The sequence below is a fragment of the Macaca fascicularis genome, chromosome 8, assembly GCF_037993035.2.
Source record: "Macaca fascicularis isolate 582-1 chromosome 8, T2T-MFA8v1.1".
NCBI lineage: Eukaryota > Metazoa > Chordata > Mammalia > Primates > Cercopithecidae > Macaca > Macaca fascicularis.
The window spans coordinates 26,968,389-26,994,630 of record NC_088382.1 but is presented as its reverse complement, the minus strand read 5'-3'; the positions used below and the strand labels follow the sequence as shown (position 1 = coordinate 26,994,630).

Sequence of the window (26,242 nt, the reverse complement as noted above, 5' to 3'; positions counted from 1 at the left end):
CAACCTCACAAGATTTTCTTTGACAGGTGTTGCATCTTCTTATGAGCATAAATGTCCTTCCAAAAGAAGACTTAAATGGATTAGAGTTTGTTAACATGAAGCTTTTTAAAAACGAGCAAACAGAACAGAGGACATTTCGACTTGGCCCAAAATCAAAGAAACTGATGGACTGATGCGCTTATCTACTTTTTTTTTTAATTTCATTATGTAACAAGGGAAAAATCATCTCAAATTTTCCTGGCCCTCACCCTTCCTGCTTCTCTTTGCTTTCTTTATAGTTAAGCAAAGGCAGTCAAAAAATTGGCTCTTTAAAATGTCTTTAGAAAAAGTGCCCGGTTGTAAGGTAGGTAATGCGCTTTCCTTTCTGCTTACGCTGGAGCTTTGCAGACATTAAAACTCAAATTTCTTACAAGTTGGCACTGTCTTAATTATTCCCCCTTTGTTTTGTTTGATTGGAAGTAATTACAATAATTTGCAATTACCCATTAAATCACCTTTTTTCCAACAGCAGCACTGTCCTCTCTGTTCCACACGTTCCTAATGTAACTTGAGAATAATGTTTTTTTTCCAAGGTCTTGCATCAGTCGGGGCCCTATTTTATCCCATCTAATTTCTAACTTTCCTCCAGCATACCTTCCAGTTCACCTGAGCTAAAATTTCTTCCTTTCTACCCTCACCCCTCTCGCACCCTTAGTCTCATCTGTCTCATAAACACACATGCACACCATACACAGGTACACGTGTGTACCTTTATACAAACATGCATACACATACATGCATACATACATAGGTACACACATGTACCTTTGTACCTGGCTGACAATTGCATTCCCAGCTCAGATGCTTCCAACCCTTTGTCTATGCAAACTCTACTCATCTTCCAAGCCTTGCAAAGTTACCTTGTTTCCAAAAACATTCCCTAATTTGCAAGATACTCTGCTAGGCACAGTTAAAGAAAAAAGATTAATTCTACATAGCCTCTATCCTCAAGGAGCTGGTAATGCTTATTGGTTCCTTCTCAAAGATACTAGGACATTTCATCTCACCACAAGTGCTTGATTATATAAAGAACATCTTGCTATTTTCTATCTCAACCATGGATTGTTAGAACATAAATCATATATTATTCTCCATTTTGCTTTGCTATTCCAATTTAGAGGAGGAGTGGCTGACAGGGGAAAGAAGACATGAACACAGTGAAGGGCTCGGGTAATAATTTCAGTAGCCTTCAATTCTGGGCCTAGGCCCAAGAGAATAACCAGGACTCTAAGTCACCTAGGGAAAGAATATGTATCAAGGCCCATGTACCATATGGTTAAATATTTAAAAGTATAGATCAAGCTAACAAATAAAATATGCTCTCTCTTCTTATCTTGATGAATATTCCCTCACAACAATAAAATTGAAAAGCGTGTGTAAAGCTAGGGTTTTAAATAACTAAAAATCAAAAAATATCAACAATCCAAGGGGACTCCCTCTCCAAGGGAACATGCAGTACCCCTCTCAGGAAAGTACTAACTTAGAATAGAATCTAGCATGTCTAAGGTCTTTGGGGAACAGGGGATGCTTATTTCCTCTGCCTTCCTTGGCTGCCTACATGGACACCTAAGTCTCTTCCCTTCACGATAGATTGTCCTCTCATGCACATGCTGAAGAGTTGCCTTTCTTGACATAGGCCAGAGGCTCTGATGTACAGTAGGTTTCTTTAGTCATCAACTATGACCTTCCCATCAATAGGGAAAAGTATATCCACAGAATCAGTCGAGGTGGATGGTTTGGCCATAAGGGTGTGGCTATTAACATGGTGAAAGAAGAAGACAAGAGAACTCTTCAAGACATTGAAACTTTCTACAACACCTCCACTGGGAAGATGCCCCTCAATGTTGCTGACCTCATCTGAGGGGATGTCCTACTACCTAGCCCCAGTCAGGGTTCAATCTTGGGGGGCTGAGGAGCAGCAGGAGAGGGGAAGGAAGGGAGAAAAGAAGTGGACATCTTGTTTTTTTCTTTGAATAAATATCACTTTTTGAGGCAAAAGAAATACATATATATGTGTATATATATCTCTCAACAATGACTAAATATAATTATTATTGTCTTTTCCTAATGTTCTGTTGTTGGGCTAGTAGCAGTGTGTAGATAAGTAATAAAAGCAAACATGGTTCATAATTACTACTTATTTATTCCATAAGCTTTATTTTCCTTGCCTTCATTTCAGCAAAATCACTGTTATCATTGAGATTTTCATGTTTCATATTCTATTGATAGTAATGAGATTTTAAAATATATTTGTATCAAAGTTTACAAAATTTCAATATATTTTCAACAAATAGTAAATTTCAAAAAATAAAAAGTTTATTTTTATAATATGTTTCAAAAAGGTATTTTTTCCAAAGCACACAAAGTAATCCATTAAAATTAAAAGACAAAAAAAGTAATTTAAAATATCAAATTTAAATCAAAATTATTTAAGTAAAGCTGAATTTTATTTAACTTTTTTTACTTAATTATATCTTACTATGTACTTTATAAAAATAAATTTATTCCCAATTCAATGTCCATCTACTTGCCAATGAAGAATTAGTATTACATTTCACAATGTTACATCTGGATCCACACATACACAAATCGAAGAGTATTTTTGTTTAAAATTGAAAATGTTCTTCAGCTGTTAGAAGCAACTGTAGCAAATATTATGTCAATCCGTGAATAACTCTGAAACCACAATTAAAACCTGAAGAGAAACAAGAAATGGATACCGGGTACTACTGGAAAATTATACTTCATTATGCAAGAATCTATTGTATTCATGCAATCTGAGAAAATGATTTGACAAATTAATTTCAAATGTTTTACATTTACATAAGTGCTGCCACCTTTCACATCCTCACCACTCGTCTAACCAGTGTCCTCTCATGTCCTTAGTGACACCACCCACAAACCTTCTCAGCATTTAAAAACAATTATCTTCAGTTTTGAGACAAGACATAAGGCAAGAGTAGTGAAGAAAGATTTCCCTGGAATGATGAGAACTAACATTTAAATTACATCTCATGCCCAGCACTGAGCACCAACTATCAAGGGACAGAGGCATTCAGGTGCTCTTTAACAATATTTTTTATGTATTTTTATTTTATTTATTTATTTATTTATTTGAGACAGACTCATGCTCTCTTGCCCAGGCTGGAATGCCATGGTACAATCTCAGCTCACTGCAACCTCCGCCTCCCAGGTCCAATCCATTCTCCTGCCTCAGTCTCCTTAGTAGCTGGGATTACAGGTGTGAGCCACCACATCTGGCTAATTTTTGTATTTTTAGTAGAGATGGGGTTTCCCCATGTTGGCCAGGCTGGTCTTGAACTCCTGACCTCAGGTGATCCACCCACCTCAGCCTCCCAAAGTGCTGGGATTACAGGCATGAGCCACCGCGCCAGGCCAACAATTTTTTGTTTGTATGCCGTGTCCAGGACTAATAGCAATATTTTATGTCTGACAGCCTCCAAAAATTAAGAAATGAAAAAAGTCCATGAAAAAGAACATGATACAATACAAAAAGGATACATTCAGAATGTCAGAAAGAGTTATTGATACAAAATGATGACTATAGTTGATAACGATGTATTGTATTCTTGAAAATTGCTAAGAGAATAGATTTCAAGTATTCTCACCAAAAAAAAAGTATATATATGAAGTAATTCCTATGTTAGCTCGATGTAGCCATCCACAACATATACATATATTTTAAAATAGGTTGTACACAATTAATATATATGATTTTTGTCAATTTAAAAAGTAAACAATAAACAGTATTTTGTTACCCAAAAAAAGTGTTCTTGAAAATTAAAAATACAATAGCAAAAATTTAAATCCAACAGAAGTGTTTGAAAATAATGTTGAGGAAATATCCCAGGAAGTAGAAAAAAGAGAGAAAGAAAGTTTGTGAAATAAGTAAGGAAACTAGAGGATCAATCCAGGATACATAGCAGCCAACTAACACGAGTTCTAGAAAAGAAAAAGAGGGAAAATAAAGAGTAACAATTCTATTATAATTTCAGTACTACCTTCAAGAACTGAAAAACATGAGTTTCCAGATTGGAAGGGGTCACTGAAAAAACAGTGCAATCGATGAAAAAATATTCTGTATAATGGTCCATCGTGTGGTATTTGTAAATACCAGGGACAAAGATAAAAGCCTAAAATTATGTGAACGGTGGAAAAAAAAAGTGTTCATTTACAAAAGATATATCACTGTCATTAAAACTCCTATTAGCAACACTGGTAGAAAACAATGTAGCAATATCATCAAAATGTGAGAAGAAATTGATGCCAATCTAGAATTCTGTACCCAGCCAAACTATCAGTCAAGCATATAGGTGAAATAAGGATATTTCAGAGTTTCAATATACCCCCAAAATTGTCTTTCCAGCTACCTTTCCCAGGAAGCTACTGGTTGACCCATTCATTCCTCCTCAGTGAAAAGTTAAGCAGGAAAGAGAAAGACAGGGAAACGAGGTAACAAGGCTCCTACACAGGAAAGGTGAAGGCGTTCACAGGATGAGAGTGAAGAGAAGTCCCAGGATAGCAGCTCTAGTTAGAAACATCTAGAAGTTTCTCTAGATTTCTCTCTAGAGAGAAATCAGCTTGACTAGAACAGATGCAGGAGGCTTCTGGACTAGACAGCCATGAAGAAAATATAAGTAACAGAATACTTGACAGGTTGTAAACACACTCAGACAAGACTTTCTGGTCTATTCCAGGGGAAAGTTTCAGAGATTTCACAACTGATGCAAAGAAAATTTTGCAAATAAAGAAGTGGCAATAATTAATTCCAAGAAAAAAATCAAACATTATTTTTCAAAAAGAAGAAAAAATGTTATCCTAGCATACTGTGTAAGTTCAACTGTGAATATTAATTACATAGTAATAATATAAACATTGAAAAATGACTTACCCAAAAATTTTGGAAAAAAAAACCATACTGGAAGAATGCGAGAACAGTCAGAAGAATAACATGAGTGTGTGTGTAAAGGCACTATCATTGAAAAAATAAGAAATGGTAGTATAATCATGGTCTATGGGGGAAAACATAAGAGTTAAAAATATTACCATGGGAATTGGGAATTAAAGGAAATTTGGCACAAAACTACTGTTTCTTAGTTACCTACCTAGTATTATTTATTGACTTGTTAAACTATGTACCTGTTTTACTTTGACAAAATTCAATTTAAAAATCAGTTGCATAGGAGGGAGTACATGGAATGAGACTGTAACAAATCATGAAGCAATTCTAGAACAATGAGAGTGTGCATTGGCCAGGGACAAAGAGTAAAATTGTTTCTCTGCATTAAAAAGTTTATTTGAGTCAAGGTCATGATTTTAAAGTGCAACTAGCCAGTGTAATTATATCTTTTCCTCCAACTACATTTGTCCAAGCACAGATACAGGCACCAAGCAAAAAGCTGGATTTAATCAAGGCTGCAGTTTGTTAAAATGAATATATGAGAAAATGGAAAGCGAGTCAAAGACATATGCAAGGGTTATAACAATTGAACATGGAATTTAAGATAGGTGAAGAAGGAATCAAGACAGCAAGGGAATCATGACAGTGAGGGGATGAAGGGCAGGGAAAATACAGTAGGACCAATGGATTGAAAGTCTGATGGAATAGAAAGGTCATTGGTGTTGGACTACTAGAAGGAAGGAGGTAGAAGAGTGGAGGTGTTGGTCAAAGAAAGAGAGCCATGAGATTGAGATTAAGGAGATGTAATTATTGGTGATGACAAAGTTGCAAGTGTAACTAGGGGAATGAGTGGCTGAGAATGGGTGGAGGACAAAGAAATAAGAAGAGCTTAAGGAAGTGAGGAGACAGGACTTATTTTGGGTAACATGACGACAAGTAATAAGGATGAGAAGCTGTTGCGGGGGGCAATTATTGACATCCATAATGTAGAATGCCATTTTCACATTTCATATCTATGACTTTTATGCTCCTGAGTTTATAAATTCAGGATGGGAATAGCTGTTTTACCACGTCTGTAGTAAATCCTGTATACATCTGAGAGGTAGGAGTGGGATATACTTACAAATCCTTGCAGAGGATGACAACAATGTCTTCAGTTCAGAGGTTCTTTGGTGGTTCTTAATGACCTGCATAATAAGGTACTGAACTGCTGTCTTTCATTTCAGAGGACATTTATCAAGTTCTACTCTATGTCTACTCCATCCTTTACCCAAAATGGCTGAAGCCCATCTATGCAGACTCACTGTGAATACATGAAAGCCACATGCCGCATCCTATCTTCGTTACTCACTCAGACTCACCCTAGTTCCTTCACTCCTCTTCCTTGGATCACCAATCATTTGATTCTATCCTTGCTGCCCTAATTATTATTTCAGGGTTCCCATTCTAGGTCACCATCTTATAATTCTTCAGTGGATTTCAGCCAATTCTCTTGTTTTTGAACATGCACTGGGACCAACCCCTATTTGGGATCGTCGTCCATTTCAAATAATACCTTCTCTCTGTTCATCCCAGTTCTTTGAGAGGGCCAGGCTACTCTGCACATGGGCCATGGTGAGGGTGAGTGTGCACCCTGTTCCAGACACTTGTCTCCTCTTTGAATTCTCACCAAACAAGGGAGAAGTGTCAGCAAAAACAAACCAAAAAATAGTATATACAGTTTCACTGCACCTCTTCTTCTGCAGACAAAGATAAATAATCCAAAGTTCTGGTACCCCAGGATATGTATTCATGCTTCATGTCTTTGCCTCCAAATACAGGCCATTGTTTTTCATCAAACAACACATACTACATATCTCCTATGTGCCTAACACATACTACATATCTAGTATGTGCCTGGCACATACTAGATGTGCTGGCTTCCATCTAGCTTTCCATCAATCCTTTGGACACTTAAAGACTACACACGTGTTTTACTACAAGTTTCCCTTGCTTTGGGAATTGGAGGTTTTGTCTACTAAAACAAGGAATAGTTTTTGCTCTATATCCTAATTTGATTGAAGTTATGAAAAATCCAATCCTATCAAAACTTTACTGCCAATTATCTCAACATCGTGTTACAATTTTATAATTAGCCAAGGAATTTATACAGCCTAAAAATAAAGTTTGAGGCATTATTTTTATACTGAATTTACGATTTTTCTAATGGTTGTTTCAAGGGTATTTTAAATTATTTTTCCCAAAGAATCTGCATTTAACTAATTAATATGCTCTTTTAAAATATTTCCTTGATTTTTAACATTTTACATGTTTATATTATTTTCCTAGCTAGGGCTCATGCCTGTAATCCCAGTATTTTGGGAAGCCAAGGTGGGAGACTCACTGGAGCCCAGGAGATCGAGACCAGCTTGAGCAATGTAGGAAGACTCCATCTCTACAGAAATAAAAAATAAAATTCACATTTAAGAAATCAGTGTCTTATATTTTCCTCATTTTGGACACAGCTCCAAACATCTTGCTGGATATATAGTATGCCCTTAATACACGTTTGGGAGTTTTGTTTGCTTGGCTGGTTTTGGTTCTGGTTTTGTAGCAATACACTCAAGAAAGGCATACAGAACATTTTTTTTAAGCTTTATGCAATCTCAACATTATTGCCTCCATTTAAAAATCAGCCTTGGCTGAGCAAGGTTGCTCATGCCCATAATCCCAGCATTTTGGGAGGTCGAGGTGGGAGGATCATTTGAGCCCAGGAGTTTGAGACTAACTTGGACAATAAAGGGATAACCCATCTCTACAAAAATATAAATAAATTTTTTTAAATATTATGGTCTCTAGTAACCACACTATAATTACGTAAGAAAGTATCCTTAGAAAATACACATTGAAGTATTTAGGAGTTAAAAGGCACAATGTCTCCAATTTACTCTCAAAGGGAATGTATGTGTATATAAAGAGAGAGACAGAACAAGAGACAGATAACAGCGAGAGACAAAGAGAGAAATGGTGAGACAGAGAAACGGTGAAATGAAAATTGGAGTAGCCAAAAACATAGAGACAGAAAGTAGAATGGTGGTTGCCAGGGCTGAGGCAAGGCGGAAACGTGGTGTTATGTCATAGGGAGAGTTGCAGCTTTGCAAAATGAAAAGAGTTATCAAATGGAGTTATGGATGGTGATGATGGTTGCGTAACATTATGAATATAACTACGACTACTGAACTGCACACTTAAAAATGATTAAGATGTTAAATTTTATGTTATGTGTATTTTACCATAATTTTTAATTTGGGGGAAAAGAGAGCAAATGGGGGAAATTGTCAACAGGTGATGAATCTGGTAAAGAAGGGTACACAAAAGTTCTCTAGACTATCGTTACAAATTTGCTGGAATTTTAAAATTATAGAAAAATAACAAGTGACCCAAATAAGTCAATATCTAGAAAAAAGTATATCCTAGAGTGAAAAATTCTCTCTTGCCATGCACTAGAAAGCAGGAGGAAAAAGAGGTTTCGAGTGGCGAGTTTCAGATGATGGATGAGGTGATGAACTATCAATTGTTTCGCTAGGGAAAGAGCCCTGATGTTAAATGAATTTTCACTTTTGCTAGACTTGGTTTGGCTCTTAGACAACTCAGCCGTCAGACTTTGGGGAGCTTTGGGAAAATCCCAGCACACATGTTTGAGCATCATCTACGACTGCTTCTGGAAAGCCCTGCCCTGAGACAGGTCCACCCTTGAGACACTGTCCAATGAGAAAGGAAGTCAGTGGAACAATGAATTATAATTACAAGGGAGACGAGATGGCTGAGAGGCTGGGAAACAGCTGACATCTCTCTGCTTTTGAAAGCAATTCAAGGTGAGCTCCTAATGCTACGTTGGCTCCTGAAACCACAAACTATGCCTTCTCTCCCCCAGTAAGTCATCACCAAATGCCAAAATGCATGGACTCGTGTGCTTCAGCTCCTGTATATTGTTAGGAAGTTACAATTCAGAAGCCAGCATCTGGGCACAGTTGGCAAAGTATTCTAATTTCCCAGCTCCCTCTTGCTGCAACCTGGTCCTCCCAAGTCCTTCTGCAGTGACCTGTGAAGCCCAGGATGGACTTCCCATGTTCAGGTTTACTGTAAACTGGCAAAGAATTAAGTCAAGAAGCCTTAGGCAATGAAGACATGCACGGGAATGCTGAGGCCTGACCACAATTGAAACTGTCTGAGTCAAAAGTCAAGAAGTCATTCACATGCCAAGGGCCATTTCCTCCACCTCACCCCCACCCCCCGCTATGCTGGAAGTCAATTCTCCACAGTGCGTGGTGAGTCAGGCGTGAGCACTTTGATTATGGCTCAGCTGATGTCATTCAAGAAAGCAGGGGGCGTCACCCACTGCATCAGAGGAAGAGACATTTGACTGAGACAGATCCACCCTCAAGCTCTCTGGGGAGCCTGACATTTCCAGGACACAGAAAACAAACTTCCTCTTAGGAGGGAATACGCTTTCAGTGTGGGAAAAAAAATAAAAAATAAAAAAAAAAAAGACGGAGAGAACTGGAGAGGGTCAATACGTGCTCACCTCTGGCTGAAAGCCCACAATCAGGGAAATTTCCGTCCTTTCCGAAAAGGTGAAAGCATCAAAATGTCCTCTGGTTCACAGGCAGATCCAAGGAACTGCACGTACACAGAGAAAACCTCAGTCTTGACCCAACAGAGCCTACTGGATCTAGCAACCACGTACCTCCCTTTCAATTCAGCTCATACATTTAAGTATTTATTGAGAGGCCACCTTGTATGTGGTGTCAAAGCTGTTCTTTGTGGTGGGAAGATGGAATTCAGATCCAACAGGGCCAACATATAAGCTGCTGTTGTTGCTGCTGTTGTAACTTACCTTGAGTTCTCATTTTCTGACACTCCCTTTGCATGGATTATCCTATTTAAATCTCAACAATTTTGCCAAGTAGATACTATTATTTTCTCTATTTTATAAATGAGGAAACTGAGGCACCAAAATGCTAAGTAACTGATTGAAGATCACACAGAAAAGGAGTGGAAGGGCAAGGGCTTGAGCCCAGCCTAGACCAGCAGTGTTCAATTGAACTTTCTGCAATGATTGCAATGTTCTCTATCTGCCCTGTGCAATAAATAGGGTAGCCGCTAGCCCTATGTGGTTAATGAGCCTTGAGATGTGCTCACTGCAACTGGAAAACTATATTTTAAATTTTTATTCAATCTTATTTAACTTAAATTTAAGTTGTACTTGTTGCTAGTGGCTACCCCATTGGACAGGGCAGATTTAGACTGACTCAAAAGGTACACAACCATGTACTAAACAGCAGATGACAGTAGGGAAGACCACAGCCTCACCATCTTTTAGTCGATAGAAAATCAAATTACAATAGACATCCATGCCATTCTTGAAGAGGAAGAGGGTTGTCATGAGGCTGTAAGGAGTGGACGAGAGAAAGGCATGGCCTGCGGTTGCCAGAAAAGGGAACACAGGCTGACTGGGGCTCTCCTTCAGGCACTGATGGCATATGTCTTTAAACATGCTGAAAGCATGTGGCTCACATCCCTAGCTACCACCCTTTTCCCCCATCTACCCACAACAGCCTCCATACAACTGTGACCCTGGTCCTGTAGTGGAGTCTGCAGGCCCCGAGTGCATGGAACCCCAGGGCATTCCACCCTCTGATGGGCACTGTGCCCAACACCAAGGAGGATGCACGGGAAAGATGTGTCCCTGGCCACCTGCTTGGGAGGAAGTAGCTCACACCCCAGAAGGTCAAGACTTACCAGCCTGAACTCACTGAGTCACAAGAGACAATGTGTGAGTCAGTATAGGATGGGTTTCAAGGGAAAGGAAAAAAAAAGGATAACAAATTTGGGCTGGATGAATAGGTAGGGACAATGTCATACAGGAAGAAAGATTTGAGCTCGGCTGCAAAGAATGGATGAATTTGGAAGGTCCAAGAGATGGGGAGGAGAGGGCCAGCCGACAAGAGCACAGATGTCATGAAGGGAGGTCTTGTGGCTTATGTATGCAAGGTGGGACAGTGGTCAACTTTCTGGCTAGCCCTGTCTCACTCCAATGTTGGGAGCTCATTAACAATGTCCTTGTTCTCAAAGTGCCAGAAGAGATCTGAGATAATTTTTTTTTTTTTTTTTTTTTTTTAAAGACAGAGTCTCACTCTGTTGCCCAGGCTGGAGTGCAGTGGAGTGACCTCAGCTCACTGAAACCTCTACCTCCAAGCCCAAGTGATCCTCCTGCCTCCCGAGTAACTGGGACTACAGGGACTACAGGCAAGCACCACCACGCCTAGCTGATTTTTATTATTTTTAGTAAAGACAGGGTTTCACATTGTTGGCCAAGCTGGTCTCAAACTCCTGATCTCAAGTGATCGGCCTGCCTTGGCCTCTCAAAGTGCTGGGATTACGTGCATGAGCCACTGCGCCCAGCCCTGAGAGATTATTTAAGCTGGCAGGAATTTCATTCAATATAGAGATTTCAGAGATAACCCCATAGGGATTCCATGAGGTGTCCATTCTGTTTTGTCAGCCAGTGAACGGGGTGATTCTGATGCTTCTGAAGCTCTCATGGGTGTACAGATCTCAATCACTCCCTTTTCTAAGCCAGGACCTGCTCAACTGTTAGAGGTCAAGGAGAATTTACCCCATTTCAGAGCTGTCCAGGAAGAATGACCCAGACAATCTTGGGAAGCTGTTCTGAGAAGTAGTAAGTTTAGCTCAAGATACAAGTCCTGGTGGGCCAAGGGAAGAACTGTCTGCCAAAACCCAGCAGCGACTTCAAGTGGCTGTATTGGAATTAAAGATTTCTTTGCAGGGAATTTTTTTGAGGCAGAGTCTTGCTCTGTTGCCCGAACTGGAGTGCAGCGGTGCAATCTCGGCTCACTGCAACCTCCACCTCCCAGGTTAAAGCAACTTTCATGCCTCAGCCTCTGGAGTAGCAGGAACTACAGGCACGCACCAACACACCCAGCTAATTTTTGTATTTTTAGTAGAGATGGAGTTTCACCATGTTGGCCAGGCTGGTCTTGAACTTCTGACCTCAGGTGATCCACCTGCCTTGGCCTCTCAATCCCTGTAATCATGGGATTACAGGCATGAGCCACCATGCCCGGCCTTCTTTGCAGGGAACTGAAAATAGTTTCTCCAAGCATTTCATTTTGCAGTAGAGGAAGCTGAGGCTGAGAGAGGAGAAGTGACAATTTCAAGTTCAGACAGCTATGGGGCCATACACAGGAGGTAAAAAACAGGATTTGAGGCTGGGATCCTTTGACTCAGCACCACCTGGACAGAACAAGGTCTGTCCCCACTGTATTGACTCCTGAGTACCATCCAAAACTAAAGACAAAAAAGCCTTCTCTTGGCCTCTTTCATGCCTATTTTCATTAAACTATCTGACTTGACAGCAGTTCTATATTAAAAAGCAGGCACGTATCTTTCAAGGGCTGTGTCCTTTGTTGTACTATCTCAGTATTTTCCAAAAGCACGAGGAGATCCCGGGGAAGATAAACCTCTGCCAATAAGGTAAATGTTCCTGTTGATTATGGGGAAAAATATGATGTCCCTCAGTGTTTGCTGCCCCTATGGGAAGAAAGTGGTGGCAAGTCTTGTTTTTATTCTGAATTTCCTCCTGGACAGTGCAGGTCCTTTTTGTTTTTGGTCTCCCAGCCAAGTCAATACATTTTCCTTCCTCTCTTAAGGAATTCCTACTCCGGATGGCAAATTTCACCCACGCAGCTCTGGGGTTCCCATGTGTCCGACTCAGAAGCAGACAGGGTGCAAAGGTAGCACTTCCCTTTCCTTGTTCATCAGCATAGGCTTGTGCACGATGAAAGAGCCCAGCACTTTCGGAGGCCAGGCCGAGCATCTTGGCACAATAGAAAACACAGACCCAAAACAACAGCATGCATGATAATGAGCCTTTCCTTTCTCCTGGGAGGTGTCATGTGATATTCCCCTAGGAGCATCTCTAGTCCCTCCTGGGTTCCCCCCTTGCAACCACTTTATAGGGTAGAAAGAAACATGGAGCGTTGGAATATTTTTACGTGGAGATAGAGGGTCTTGCGATGTTGCCCAGACTGGTCTCAACTCCTGGGCTTAAGTGATCCTCCTTCTGCCTCAGCCTCCCATGTAGCTGGGATTACAGGCTTGAGCCACCACACCTAGCTCAGATTTATCTTCTAACACATTCTTTTAAAAGGTCATTTAAAAGATTCTTTTTATCTAGTTTAAAAAACAAAAAAAGTCCCAGGAAGAAACTGAAACAGGAAGACTCCTGCAAAGCTTATCTCCTAAATAGGTTGGTTTTTATCTGATGAAAATGCTCAGGTTGTGAATATTTCTGACAACAAGCTGGTTCACACGACAGAGGATACTGCTGGGAAATGTGGGGAGGAATTAGCCTATGTGTGTCATTAGTCACAATGGGCATTTCCTATTTAAAAAAAAAAAAAAAAAAACACCCCACATTGAAGAGGTTCAGAAAATGAATTCCTCATTTTTGAGCTGCGTTTCAGGTTGTAATAGAACTTAGAAACAAAGGAACATGCTCTGCCAGTCCCAGTCACAAACTCCATTCCAGAAATTAAGGCCCAGGGCAATTCTGATATTTTGATTTTTTTTCTTTCCCTTTCAGTGTGTAGAAAATGACTAAAGTCAAAAGCAAAGATTCCTAAGAGTCATTCTGACAGGCATGTGGGACCAGGGACAGTGCTAGAAGATAGAGGACAGGTGGTTCCAGATGACATGCGAGATACACTGAAGGCCTGCGTTCCTGCCCCCACCTCCCCAGACCAACGCCAGTAGTAGAGTAGTTGATGTGTTTCAGTAAATAAATATTTCTCTAGGCATTTAGTAAAACCAGGGTATGCGATCCATTTATTTGGAAACAGAGTTTTATGTAGTGTTTTATTATTTTTCCCTTGTAAGGTTTTCTTTTTTCCCAAAGAAGAGTACTCATTAATTTCAACCATGGCCCTTAGGTATGTTGAAATCTTCTACTTATATTGGCTACCACAGAATCTAAGTTCAAATAACAATCTTTTACGAAGAGCAAATATTTGTCAGTACTAAAATTGAATGTGTTCCTCTGTGAGATACACTCCAACACCATCCTAGAGACTCCAGGAACTTGGGTGAAGCTGTCACATAAAGAAGCTGGAACTTGGGGCTCTCTGATACAACCCCCAACTGTGGTGCTCAGAGGGTCCATATTTTCCATGGCTGTAAACTGGGATTTCATCCAGGTGCTGGGCTACTGCCTTATAATACATGACAAGTACCTTGAAGACGGGATTTAAGTCAATTCATTCCTAAAGCATCTGAAAAATCTGGCCAATGCCTTTTCCAGGGTGTGTATCTTCAGTAAATAATGCAAGCTCATATATATTGAAAGCTTACTTTGCACTAAGTACTGCAAAAAGAGTTTTCCATGTGCTGGCCATGCTCAGTGGCTCACATCTGTAATCTCAGCACTTCGGGACACCAACGCGGGTGGATCACTTGAGGTCAGGAGTTTGAGACCAGCTAGACCAACATGGTGAAACCCTGTCTCCACTAAAAATACAAACATTATCTGGGTATGGTGGCATGTGCCTGTAGTCCCAGCTACTCAGGAGGCTGAGGCAGGAGAAAGGCTTGAACCCGGGAGGCGGAGGTTGCAGTGAGCTGAGATCACGCCACTGCAGTCCAGCCCGGGTGACAGAGTGAGACTGTCAAAAATAAAAAAGGTGGGGGAGGGGGGGCTTTCCATGTGTTATCCTCTCTGATCCTTCCAACAAGTCAATGATAGAGTCATCATTATTATTCCCATTATATAGATGAGGAACTGAGGCACAATAAGTAAAGTCAATCGCTCAAAATCATACAGCTAATAAGTAGTGGATGTGAGATACACATCTTAGCATCCAGATGCCCAAGCTTTAGAAAGAAAAGTCTCAAAACTATTATACTATCCTGCCCCCCATTCAATAAAAAATATCACTCCTTAAGTGAGACATTGTTCTAACTTTAGAGTCAGCTCTTCTGAGATGGTTTTGCAAAGTTAGTTTTTGCATAGATATGCATAAAGTTAGGTTACGCTACAGTAATAAAAATACCTCCGAAATCTCAGTGGCCCAACACAACAAAGGTGAACCTCTTGTTCACTTCTGCTAGGACATCATTAGCCAGGTCTAGTCATGCAGCCCCAACCTGACTACTAAGGAATACTGGGGGACACCCAGAAGGTTTGGTGAGCAGTGACTATGCCCCGCCACCTGGAAAGTCCTCCCAAGTCTCCAAGGACTGTGTGGCAACAGCATTGCTCTGAAGGATGAGGTTCCAGTCCCAGGTCTTCCACAGACCCACATGTGGCTTGAGCAAATGACTCCTTTTCTGAGCTGCAGTTTCTTCATCTCTTAAATGATGTGATTACACTACTGTCCTTCAAGATCACTCCAGCATACTTTTGAATTTACAAATGAATGTCCCTTACAAAAGACATGTGCCAAGGCTACGCTGGCACCCTCCAGAGGATGTGGAAACGTGTCTCGATGTGAGGCAAGGCTGTTCTGTGGCACAAGTCAAGCTCACCGTTTTGCTTGGATGGCGGGCTTGGGGAGGCTGTTTGCCAACCTAACGGAATGGGGTCAGCGGTTCATGGCAACTCCTAGGCCTCTGGAGATGTTGGGAGCTTTTTTTGTTGGTTTTTACACCTAATAAAAAGCAATTTCCTCTTTTCAAAAGACACATTTTTTTTACGTTTTGAAAGATTAGTGGTTTGCGGGGGCGGGGGGGTTGTTTGGCTTTGTTTTTTAAATTAAAAGGACATCATCTTTTAAGGCTAAAGATATGAGTAACAGAAAGGACAGATAGGTTAACCCAGGTCACTCTGCAAGACAAGAGCAGAGCAAAGAGGAAACCCCACTGCCCTGGATGGGCCTCACTCCAAGGCAGGAAATCATTCTGGGATAAAAATGATTGCCAAATGGTCCGTGGTGAACAAGTGTAACGGGTCCCAAACATGGATTTTATATCCCTTTGAACACACCTAGAAAAGGGGACTCGGCAAAGTAGATTTTGGCTCCAACCTAGCTCTGAAAAGATGCCCATTGAGACACAACCCTGAACCAACCCAGGAGCAAGCTCCTTGCTGGCCTCTTCTGGGAATGGAGCAATTTTACCTTTTCTGGAAGTGAGATTAAGGGCAGGTAAGTGAACAGTCACACATGAGCCAGCTTTCCCTTCTTCAAAACCAGCCTCGGCTATCTCTAGACAGGAACGTGAAGAGCTCACACACCACACTGTGTTCACACTAAGTTACACCACCATTCCATCACATTAGCCCTGAAAAAACATCTGCACACCCACAAGGCCAGCCTGCAAAGCGAAAAGAGAAATAGCAGCAGTGCCAACCCTTTCCCTGGCAATACGAATAATTCCCAGGTGTGTCTAAAGACCACGCTGCTTAATCTACTTCCTCCTCTTTTACCCTGAGGACCTGCTTGCCCATCCAGCAGAACATACTTCCCAGAGGTTTGCCAGACTAGCCAAGCTGACCCAGTGCTATCCTTGGGGCTTTGACAATATCCCAAAAGTTTCACGATAGCGGTATCTGAGGGGCTAGTGCTCCCCTTTTCCCCAGTACATCCCTCATGTTGCCATAAGGAAAAAACCCCTTACCCTACACCATTCGTGGTGACTTGATTTGAAAATACTTTCTCAAACATCCAGTTTGATCTTTATGACAGACTTCAGGGAACATAGATTCTCATTTCCACTGTAAGATGAGGAAAGTGCAGCTCATAAGGCTTTGAGTGGCTTGCCGGGCTTCCCCGGCATTCACAGGTACAGAGTGAGAGTGTTGTAGCTAGAACTTGGACTTAGATGTTCTAGTTCCATATCCAAGCTCCTCTACCACTTGCCTGACATTCACACGGGTTCTTGGTTGAATGTTACCAACATGATGTTCCCCTGCTGAGAGCATCAGGACCCCAATATATCTAAGTTGGCCCACAAGTTCCATAAACAGAGGCCAGGATTTCTCATGTCAGGGAGAGGACTGCCAGGAAATGATTATGAAAGTAAAGGAAACTGAAGTCAGAACAATCCTGACCCCAGGTCACAATAGCCCTCGCACAGGAGGACATTCTGGCTGCTCCATGACTCAACATGCGTGGGAGGCCCCTCTAATATCCAGCTCATCTCCCAGATTGTTCAGGTTACCAGGGGCCATTTGGCTGAGAGAAATTTAGGCTTCTGGTCAGCGTCAGAGGCCTCGGGCCTCTTGTGGTCAACAGTCTGTTTTCCCAGGTCTCCATGCAACCATGACCCCAGGAACCATCAGATGACAGGACAACACTGGTGATAACTGCCCAAGAAGCCCCTGCAGGCCTTGGAGCTCAAAGTCCGTGAGACATCTCCACTCCTCAACAAAGGCCCACTGACCTCAATAGGAAATCGGCACAGGGCTAGGACGTAGCGTACAGACACCCACTTCAACTGCTTTTGCATAGAAGGAAAGATCCACTTGAGGAAAAACAGGCAGTTCCACTGACAGCAGTTAATCATCAGGACTCTGGTTATCTGGAAAACAAACAGAAAGTTACAAAGCAAGCTAGAGTGGAAGGACATGAAGAATCTTATTCTTGCCTGAAGCTTTTAATGCTCACAAGTGCACACAGTCACCATCACATCTGATCCCACAACCCTCCCCTCCCCCCGGGGAATGCAGAAATAATTATCACCATTTGAGGAATAATTATCCCCAAGGAAAGAAGTTCCATAAAGAAATTTGCCACCAGTTCCAGAAAATTCCAGAAAAATAGATTTGCCCGTGATTTCACAGCTGTCTAGTAGCTGTTCCCCACACAGACCAGCCTTGTTCAGGTTCTTCTGGGTCAACAGTGTCCTCCCTTTTGCCCTCTGCTCTCTCAAATCTTTAAAGGTGAAGTTCATGTTCATCTTCTTGGAGAAGCCTTGCCTATTCACTCTAGAGCCAGAACTTGGTCTCTGAACTCCCTCTTCAGGTCCTTGTCCTTCTTTTTTAATCCATTCACCATTTATTCACCCATTCAATAATGAGATGCTGCAAGAGTTCTTCATTGGTGCAAATACCTCCCAAGCTTGGCTTCCCAGTAGACCTGGAGTTACCTGCTTTGCAGTCATTTGTGGATTGAGAATGTTTCGTTACGTCACTCCTCTGGAATCTTCTTGTTCCTTCCCATTTCTACTCTCCTCTCCCATTCACATTCAAACGTTTTCTGAAAAATATTTTTTTGAGACAGAACAATTTATTCTCCCTCACATTTTTTTTAGCTTTAAGTTCAGGGGTACATGTGCAACTTTGTTACATAGGTAAACTCACGTCATGGGGGTTTGTTATACAGATTATTCCATCACCCAGGTATTCAGCCTAGTACACATTAGTTATTTTTCCTGATCCTCTCCCTCCCCCCACCCTTCACCCTCTGGTAAGGCCCAGTGTATGTTATTCCCCACTCTGTTTCCATGTGTTCTTATCATTTAACTCTCATTTATAAGTGAAAATATGTGGTAGTTGGTTTTCTGTTTCTACGTTAGTTTGCTAAGGATGATGGCCTCCAGCTCCATCCATGTTCCTGCAAAGGACATGATCTCATTCTTTTTTATGGCTGCATAATATTCCATGGTATATATGTATCACAGCTTCTTTATCCAGTCTACCATTGATGGGCATTTAGATTGATTCCATGTCTTTGCTATTGTAAACTGAAATTCAGGAAATCTTTTAACAAGGTGAAAATAGGATCTAGAGACCAAAGGACAAATCTAATACAGAACCTTGATTTTATCTTTCATTGTTGTATGATTTAGATCGTTCAGCCTCTCCACTCCACTTTTGCTATAAAATGAGAGAAACTTATCACCAAGAACTAAATATCAATGAAAACTAACTCATCAGTCTCCTTAGCTGCATTAGCTGTTAAAATATTTCAATATGTCCCTAATGGTTGGTTTTAAAGAATGGCTAATGAAGCTAGACATGGTGGCTCTCACCTATCATCTCAGCTACTTGGTAGGCTGAAGTAGAAGGACTGCTTGATGCCATAAGTTTAAGACTAACCTAGGTAACATAGTGAGACTCCATCTCCCAAAAAAAAGAGAGAGAGAGAGAGAGAAAGAGAGTTACCTGACTCTCCTTTCCCAAACATTGTCCTAGAGCCACCCACACTTCCCATGATCCAGCAACTGAAGGGTGAGCACCTGGACCAGACTTAGAAACTTGCTTCAACACAAGGACACATCCTTTCTGACTGGTCAAAGCCTAGACATAAGGAAAGGCTACAAAAAATCAGGAAAATAAGTAGAAGAGGGAAATGCAGCTCTGAGTGGAAGTGCAGCTCCTAAAAGCTCAGCAATGCAGTTGCTAAGTTGTTGAACTGCAGTGAAATCCGGGATCATAAAGCAATTTTCACCTGGACCACAAAAGCTCTTCTTGAAACACATCACTTTTCCCATTGAGAAACACTGGACTTCTATCTCCTGTCTTGTTTGCTTTTAGCCTCTCTGCATGTCTTTTGGGGTTCTCTCAGCCTGTTCCCTGAAGACCACAAAGTGAGCCCTGGCTGTGGGCAAGCTGATCCCCACACAGACCAGCCTTGTTCAGGTTCTCCTGAGTCAACAATATCCTTCGTTTTCCCCTCTGCCCTCTCAAATCCTTCAAGGTGAAGTTCATGTTTATCTTTCTAGAGAAGCTTTGCCTTTCCACTCTAGTGCCTAGTGGTTCATCCCTCCTTTGAGCTCCTACAGCACTTACAATTTGGATAATATAATCTTCTGCTGCCTTTTGTTGTTTTTCTCTCATTTCATGCATATTGATCATTTGTCTTCAGTTTCACTAAAAGATCAAGAACCAATTCTTACCTTCTCCTAGACCCCTACAGCACTGGCATAAAGCAGGCAACTTAGAAATGGTGTGGTACCTGCTTGTCCATGGAAATCATGCTCACAACTAGCTTGGTCGGTCTGCAAAGGTCTCTGTCTGAAATTCTTCCACAGGTCTAATTGGGATCCATTTTAGAAGACATGGTGGGCATTTTTGACATCTGACAGCAAACTCATGAACGTAGCTAATGTCATTCTAACTCCACAAACTGCCAGAAGATCCTAAAACCTGCTTTAAAACCAGACATTGATCAACTGTTACAGAAACCACCAGCCCTGTTGATAACCTTTGCCTAAAGTAGAATAAATATGTGCATAAACTCATTGACCATGAAACTGACCAGGGGGCAGTGGGGAGGAAAATTAACACCTGCCTTTACTGTTTCTAACAAAAGAATTAGCACCTCATTCCCACCTTCCCTCCAGAAAAGGGGAAGAAGGTATGGATTGGGACTGGGGCAGGCTCATTTCACTTCTCCTTTTGTTTTAATCTGTAGAGCTTTAAAAGAGAAAAATCTCTGCAGACAAGAAAATGAGACCAAAGACTGTGTCTGTGGGTCTTATCTTTGGAAAAGGCTTATGTTTACTTTCAATAAACTTGACTGCTTCTGAGACAATGAAAAGAATGATTGCTTAGATTATGTTTGATGATCTCAAAATGTCAAACAATAATAAGGGTCAGCCTTTAAGAGAGAAAATTATAAAATGAAAGGCAGGGGAGAGAAGGACAGCTGGAGGTAGATGCAGTCACATTCCAAGTGTCGCTTTATAAACGGAGAAAGTCACATGAAGAGGGGTCCTCCCACTTTGGTGAGCTGCATCAGAATCACCTGAGGAGCCTGTGAACAGGCAGACACCTAGCCCCCACTCCAGGAATTCCAACTCAACAGGTCTGAGTAACAAAGTGTCTAGAGCATCACTCTTTGAGAAATCCCATGCTAGAAGAAGGAAACATAAAAAGATGGGAGGCTTAGTGTTCCAGAGAGTAGGTTAGATTAGGAGACTCTGAATTAGCCAGAAAATTTAGGAATCCAAGTTACCCACAGAGAGGTATTAACAAGACAATTCACATGTTCCCATATATATAGGGCTGGTTTGCAGCTTGCATGCACCTGCAGGGCCATACCAGTGATCTGTACCTAGTATCTGTGCTGATTGGCCTGGGCCTGTGCTATCCCAGTTGCCAAACTTCATGCATGTCATCATTGCAAGGACATAGTAAAAGTAGCTGAACACCAGCCATGGTAATTCTTAAAAATATTTAAGGGACCCTATTTGTAAAATTGACAAGTACACAAATATGCAAAGCAGATGAACATTTAAATGTTCGAAGGAGGTTTTGTTTCTTGTTATTCTTGCTTGAACTGAAATATTTGGTGATTTATGGAAAGTAAAAGAAAGCTGCATATGTGACAATGTTTCTGCCTAAAAGCAGGAGTATGGCCGGGCGTGGTGCCTCATGCCTGTAATCACAGCACTCTGGGAAGCCAAGATGGGCGGGTCACCTGAGGTCAGGAGTTCGAGACCAGCCTGGCCAACATGGCAAAACCCTGTCTCTACTAAAAATACAAAAATTAGCTAGGCATGGTGGCGGGTGCCTGTAGTCCCAACTACTCCAGAGGCTGAGGCATGAGAATTGCTTGAACCCGGGAGATGGAGGTTGCAGTGAGCCAAGATTGCACCACCGCACTCCGGCCTAAGTGAGAGAGCAAGACTCTGTATCAAAAAAATAATAATTAATTAATTTAAAAAGTAAATGAAAAGCAGGAGTGACTCCACTGACTTATTGCTGCTTCCCTCAGTTCTCCATGTTTGAAGTGAATTCAGCTATAGTGTCAAGGGTGCCTCATGCACTCAAGAATCAGAAATTGCTCTGTGATTTGCCTACCACCTGGACCCTCCTCAAAGTGAAGTGGCTGTCCGAGTGGCTGTCCGAGTGACTGTCCTCCTTCTCATCCTCTTGACTGATTTCCTCTCACCCTGCCCTTCTGCCTCTACTTTGATCTGACCCCCTACCCCTTAATCACAATGGGTCTGTTTATCTAAACATTATCGGGCTTTGGAGAAATTACACTACAGAAGCCAAATAGATAAATAAACTCTGATCTTAGACCTCAACTACATCAAGTTTATTAGTCCCATAGGGATGTTTATCTTGGAGAAGTGCAACTTCAGATCTGGATTCATTATTTGTGGAGGCTGCCAGATCCATCCATAGTACAATCTATGTGGGGAAAGGGCAAATGAGGACAGTGCTAATCCCAGCATTCAGGTTTAAGAGGCCCCCTAAAGAACATCTCTCTTACTGGCCTGGGTTCTGGGACAACTGAGAAATGAGAGTAAAACCTCTCTTTAATGAGAGACTAAATTATCATCTTTATTACTGATAAATATTACAGTAGAGAATGTGGTGGCTAAGATAATGGAACAAATAGGCTTCCTCATCTTGGATCCCAGAATTTTCCATATTTTACCAGGCAATCACAAGAAGATACTATCCTTGTTTTAGCACTGAAAGCCCCACATCCCAAGAAACCCCTAAGTCCTGAGCAAACCTGGATGATGGGTCACCCCAGCTAGGCCAGGGTAGGCTGCCTCCAACAGCATGGGGAGAAGAAGAGATTACACTTCCTACAGGCAGCTCCCTCTCGAGAGAGAGGAACCAGGAAGGCCTCAGTCGTGGAGCCCAATTTCTCCTTCCAAGCTCACTAATCAAATTAAGTAACTAAAGGACAACAGCATCAAGCTGGTGAATCCCCATCCCATGGAAGGAAGCATCTAAAGTGGAGGAAAAAATTCCTTTCCATCACCAAATTCTATCAATGTAACCAATACAAGTGAACCCTTGACAATCCAATAGGAATTCACTGAAAGTATGACTCTAGACTAATTTGAAAAGATATATAATTTCAACCCACCAGGCCAACATGGTGAAACCCTGTCCCTACTAAAAATACAAAAATTAGCCAGGCATGGTGGTGCACACCTGTAATCCCAGCTACCTAGGAGGCTGAGGTGGGAGAATCATTTCAACACAGGAGGCAGAGGTTGCAGTGAGCCAAGACCTCACCACTGCATTCCAGCCTGGGCTAGAGTGAGACCCTGTTTCAAAAAAAAAAAGAAAAGAAAAGAAAAGATATATAATTTTGTAGGTTTCATACAATAACTCAAACTAACTTTTATAAGTGTTATTTAATAATAGTTTCATTGTTTAATAAAGTATGCATGATATAATGGGGGTCTGTGGTTGGATTAGGCCACGTGATCAATTCTTGCCATTGATTTGCGAGCATAAGCAATACGTGTCATTTCCTGTGCAAATGTTTAATTTCCAGTGTGTGGCCATTCAGTGCACTCTTTTCACCCTACAGTGGTAACCAGAAAAGTTCCAGATTGTGATTACTCTGAGTAAAGACAATAATGACATGGGTACAGGGCCTCCAATCAATCTGCAAAGGACATGTAGCACATGTGAGAAATAAGCAACTGTACTCTTGCACGATCGAAACTTGGAGGTGAGTATTACCACATCACAACCAAGTCTATCATGTCTGATACCATAGGTCATAGCAACTACCTAAAACATAAATAGAAAAAAGATTGAAAGGAAATATTAACAGTGATTGCCTCTTTGAGGTAGGATTTTAAGGTCTTCAATTTCTGCTCCTTGATTCTTTTTTGTACTCCTAGGTTTGTTTTACTGAGATTGCTTTAAATGTCCCCATTAAAAAAAATTAAACAAAAACAGATGCCTTTAGACCATCTGCTTTGAAAATATAGAGAGGAATGCTTTAAAAGTATTGTATCAGTTGTTTATGTGCAAACCATGTGTCATGACACTAGTTTAATCTCAGTTCTAAAATATTTTCATATAAATTCTGCTAAAAATTCTGCTCTGTGTCCCATATATGAAGAAATACTTTCCACAACATTTCCTAACTGAGATGTCTATAAAACTCTTTGGTTTCTAAGGAATGCTAAAACTATTTAACTAACAAAGCACAAGGTCCAAAGTACTTCCAACAATTCTCCACCTGAAAAGGAATTCAAAAATGTTTTACTTTTCAAGAGTCACCATGAAATCTACATTTCAGAAGAATAAAATGACACGAAGTACATGCTTCTCATCATTATAGACATTCTATCCACTGTTCTCATATTTCTTCTTTTCTGTGATATTTATAGGGAGAGAGAGGAGGAGAAAGAGAGGTTGTTCTGAAAAGCAAAAACTACAATTATTGGGCTACTCTATTAATTAACAGTATACTCTAGGAGCAGACTATTCAAAATGTGGCTATAGTCAATACAAAGTCCTTAACAAGAATTAATACAAATATCTCAACAAGGCCACATAGTAAGAGGTAAATTGCTGGAGGTATTTTATAACTGAACATTGTACACTTCTTTTTCCAACTCGAGAAGAATAGTGAGCCTTCAATGATCCTTGGCAATTCTTTTACATAAATCTCAATCAGTGCTTTCTCTCAGATTCTCGGCAGTGGTTCCTTCAAACCCACTCCATTCACTCAATCCTTGAATCCAACCACTCCTTCCTAAAAGTTGACCTGACCCCAAGGAAGATTTATGAGTTGTTGGCCTTCCTGGTATGTAGTTCCCTTTCCAGTTTACACAGAGTAAATTCAGACAAATAATTTAAGGAGCTCATTGTTACCTGACAGATTAAAAAGTAAGTATCCATGCGATGGGGTGAGGGAGGGAGAGGTGGTACTCCTGGAACATACCGTACTTACTAGTTAATGGGTTGCCAATTTATGGTGACTTTGCTTGAGTGGGAAGGTTTGCTGGGGAAAGGCACCAAAGAGGAGTTGAAGGGTGATGTGTTGCTGGAGTAGTTGTTTCTTTCCTGACCTGAAAGGCAACCCCTTACTAGACAGAAAGACACTGAAATTCCTCATTATAAAATTGTAAAGGTAGGATTTGAATTGCATCTAAAATAAACTCAGTTGTAACTCGTATAGCATTTTCATAATGAGCCAAACATCACAGTTTACTTTTTTAAAAATCACTTCTTGCAGTACTAAGAAGGGCACGGAGAATACCTTCACGGACTTTTCAAAAAAGAAAACTTGGTTTCATCATGGAAGAACAAGTCATCTTAAAGAGCTATGAAGTTATCCAACAAACTTGCCTTTTTAGAGTGTTTAATAACAGTCACTTAAAATAAAAGAATACCAAAATTTTTCTTTAAAAATTGTCACAAGCATGTAATAGGTACAAAGCTCCACTGAATATATGGCTTGCGAGAATGTTACCCAGCCGAAGCCAGCTTTGGCCCCGTAGGATAGGCTGACGAGCAGTAGACACTAAAGCAACAGGAGCTATCCTGCCACAAGTACAGGTTCACAGGCATTTGCCAGGAGATGCCTCAGTTAGCGGAAGGCACAGACAAAGGCTCAGATATTGAGGTTAACTTCCAGTTTCGAAGCCTAGCATTTGATCCCCAAAACTCACAGGTATGACCTGTATAAACCATGGACAAAATGTTACATTGTGAAGGCCTTCTCTCTATTTTGTTACTTCCATCAATATGAGTCTCATCTTCTGTGATGGTTAATTTTATGTTTCAACTTGACTGGGCCATGGGATGCCCAGATATCGAGTTAAATATTATTTCTGGAGATGCTGGAGAGGGTGTTTCTGGACACGGTTCGCATTTGAATGAATGAACTGAGTAAAGCAGATGGTCCTCCCCAATGTGGGTTGCATCACCAACCTATTGAGGGCCTGAGTAAATAGAGAAGTGGAGGAAGGTGGAACCCTCTTCCTCTCTCTCTCTCTCTCTCTCTCTCTCTCTCTCTCTCTGTCTGCCTGACTGCTGAAGCAGAGACATCAATCTTCTGCCTTTGAACTGGGATTTATGCCATTGATACTCCTGGTTCCCAGGCCTTTGGACTTACATCATCATTCCCCAGTTCTCAGCACTTCACACTTGGACTAGGATTAAAACACACCGTCGGCTGGACACGGTGGCTCAAGCCTGTAATCCCAGCACTTTGGGAGGCCAAGGTGGGCAGATCACGAGGTCAGGAGATCAAGACCATCCTGGCTAACACGGTGAAACCCCATCTCTACTAAAAATACAAAAAAATTAGCCAGGCGTGGTGGCGGGCACCTGTAGTCCCAGCTACTCAGGAGGTTGAGGCAGGAGAATGGCATGAACCCGAGAGGCAGAGCTTGCAGAGAGCTGAGATCACGCCACTGCACTCCAGCCTGAGCAACAGAGTGAGACACCATCTCAAAAAAAAAAAAAAACCCTCACCCTATCAGTTCTGCTGATCCTCAGGCATCATACTCAGACTGTAACTATACCACTGGCTTTCCTATCTCCAGCTCGCAGATGTCAGA

General features: G+C 41.3%; 1 non-coding gene across 1 annotated transcript; it reads left to right on the top strand.

Annotated features, from left to right (window-relative positions):
* The first annotated feature begins 1,460 nt into the window (after positions 1 to 1,460).
* Positions 1,461 to 1,601, top strand: LOC123575387 (small nucleolar RNA SNORA67). Its single transcript, XR_006700678.1, has one exon. It is a non-coding gene; the product is annotated as a small nucleolar RNA SNORA67 (small nucleolar RNA).
* Positions 1,602 to 26,242: the final 24,641 nt, after the last annotated feature.